This window comes from Cynara cardunculus, unplaced genomic scaffold (genome assembly GCF_001531365.2).
Source record: "Cynara cardunculus var. scolymus isolate 2C unplaced genomic scaffold, CcrdV1 Un_Scaffold_8822, whole genome shotgun sequence".
Taxonomy (NCBI): domain Eukaryota; kingdom Viridiplantae; phylum Streptophyta; class Magnoliopsida; order Asterales; family Asteraceae; genus Cynara; species Cynara cardunculus.
This window is the reverse complement of record NW_020204486.1, coordinates 2,078-4,952: the sequence shown is the minus strand read 5'-3', so window position 1 is coordinate 4,952 and position 2,875 is coordinate 2,078. Positions and strand designations below refer to the sequence as shown.

Sequence of the window (2,875 nt, the reverse complement as noted above, 5' to 3'; positions counted from 1 at the left end):
ACACCGATAGTTAAAAAAAATCATAAAAATCTTCATATGGGAAGAAGGTTTCCTATTTGACTATTTCCCTTGGATTTTTTCTTCTATTTTTTTTTATTATCTTTTTGTTATTTCCTTAAATCCTAATGTTTATATAAATTAGCCCAACAAACCCCTCACTTTCTATATTTTTTTATTTTAATAACAATTTAAAAAAATTTAACTTAATTAATTTATCATTATTACACATTGTATGTCAAAAGGAAGAGATTTATGTCATTATAAGAAGGTTAATGGTTATTATTTGGTTCAATGTTTAGAGGTTGATCGTAATTAGCTGTCAGTTGATTTATGTAGAAACTATCTTGACTATGATATGAAGTTATACGGTTATATGGCGTACGACAATTTAAGTTTGGTTATAGGGGATGGATGCATGACTMGTAAGTCCTCGATATTGACATGATCCATCAATGTGTGATCGGACATTTGCAGATCGGTCTACCTTGGGAATGTAAGTAACAAAATGATCCATTTCCGCCAAGGCAATTTACAATATCTCTTCTCTTTCAATGTTGCATGTTTTCGGAAACTGCATATTGTYTTATACAGAGTTTACATGTTTGATACACATGATGCGATATGMTGTTATTCACGAAAACTRTGAACTCACCYAACTTTATTACTGATTATTACATGCATCTCATGGGGATGAAATTCAAGGTTGGACAAAGAAAAGAGACATGCTTAAAGACTTGCCCGTTTATATTTGGATCAATTTTGTGACGTCGTTTGAAATGGGACGAGTTAACATTTGAGTTACTTATTGTTTTTTCAGTCTTCCACTAGAGGGTTTTCGTTCAGCTGTTATTTTTGAAGTATTTAMGAGGAACTTGTTTTAGATGAYATAACATTATTCATGATGAAATGAGAATTTTACGAGATGTAACGACTTATTATTATTCACAATCATTTGATTTAAATCAATTTAATTATTGAGGTATACGTAAAATGTTATATTATATACGAATTTAGATTTTAATAACGTGATATATTATTACATACAAAATTAAATAATAAATATGGTGGAGTACATTGAATGAGACATGACATGTGACATTCTCACATTAATACTTAGAAAACAACATTACAAAAGTCTTCGTCTACTTGCATTATTCAATTTCGAATCAACACTTGTTTCCATCTATATACTTACACATTGTATGATCCCAAAAATGGTTATCGTTGGAGCGCTTTAGTTTCGCATTACCGTTTTATTAATCGACTACGCGTCGTCTAAAGAAGTCGAACGGCTTTCACCGCCGCTAGGTGATCTAAGCGGCATGTTGTTCGGAATTTTATGTCTTYTGTTGCTCCCCTTTGGTTTTGCATCCATCAACACAACTTGTCTTCCCTCTGATGAAGGTTTTTAAGATATGATTCATGTTTGTAAGTAGATATGAACTTCAAATTTTATATTTAATGTTTTTGTTTTGATTTATGACAGTGGATGCATTGAGGGTAATCGGAAGGAAGTTGGGTAAAAATTGGGATTTCAACGAGGATCCATGCACCGGAAGAGGAAATTGGGTCTCTGCTGTTGTTGGTGACGATGCAAATAAAGTCACTTGCTCAATAGCCAACACCACCTGCAATATTGTTAGCATGTAATTTTTTTGTTCTCTAACTTTTTTTTGGTGAATTACTATACAATATATATGTGTTTGTAGGGAGGATCAAATGAGAACGATATCTATTTAAAAAACACGAAAAAAGATGAATCATATGTGATTTTACAATAATATCACATAGAAAATCACATGTGATTCAGACGACCTTGCCCGACGACTTGAAAAACGCATCCACAAGTCGCCCGAACATTTTTTTTTACTATTAATGTAAAATCACATGTGATTTTGCACGAGATTTTCTCGTTTTCGTGTTCTTTTAAATATGTACCGTTCTCGTTTGACCCCACTCTCTCGCTCTCTCTCTCTCTCTCTCTCTCTCTCTCTATATATATATATATATATATATATTTATATGATTAGGTTCAGGGAAAAACTCTAAATAAATGGAAAAGCATAAAACTACGAAAAAAAGGATGAAAAACATATGAATATTAATGTCAAGTTAACGAGAAAAATATGAGTGTATTTTTGGTGTAATTTGCTTCGTTGAATTTTGACATATTTCGTATTTTTCAATTTAAAAAATAGGGAGTAGGAGGTTTCTTTAATTTAGAAATATTGTAACCTCTTCTTCCTAGCCTTTCATACAGTCAAGACTGGTTAAGAATTGTGGTTTTGACTGGTCAAAATTTAAGGCTTTGACTGGTCAAACGAAAAATAGCGGGGTAGTTTAGCAAAGTTTATAAATAGGCGACAAACAAGTGCATATGTGAACTCATAGTTCATATGTAAATCAGTTAGTTAATTCATATGTAAATCATACGGGTTCATTTGTGAATAAGTCAAATAGCTCATATATGAATCACACAGAATCACATATGAACATATAGTTTATATGTGAATAATACAGATTCACATATGCACTTGTTTTGCAGTATATTTGTAAGAGTTACGAAACTATCTCTCTATCTTCCGCATACTATGTGAGGAATAATTTAGTGTTTCACAGTTAAAACCATAAATTTTGACTAGACGAAGGGCTATGATCACTTCTCTACTTTCTAAATACTTACCACTTCTCAAATTAATCTATGATTATATATATATATATATATATATATATATAGGGGCTGGTTCAAATAGAAACCAACCATATGGTACAAACTATGTGAACCGATCTTGATCGTTCATTTTATCATCAAACGGTTATTATTAAATGAGATTAAATAAACAATAATTTAATTAATGTATTAATTGATATGTGT

At 31.1% G+C, this 2,875-nt stretch overlaps 1 long non-coding RNA gene across 1 annotated transcript; it reads left to right on the top strand.

Annotated features, from left to right (window-relative positions):
• The first annotated feature begins 1,226 nt into the window (after positions 1-1,226).
• LOC112505173 lies at positions 1,227-1,687 on the top strand. The gene is made up of 2 exons (XR_003068336.1): positions 1,227-1,404; positions 1,487-1,687. It is a non-coding gene; the product is annotated as an uncharacterized LOC112505173 (long non-coding RNA).
• The last annotated feature ends 1,188 nt before the right edge of the window (positions 1,688-2,875 follow it).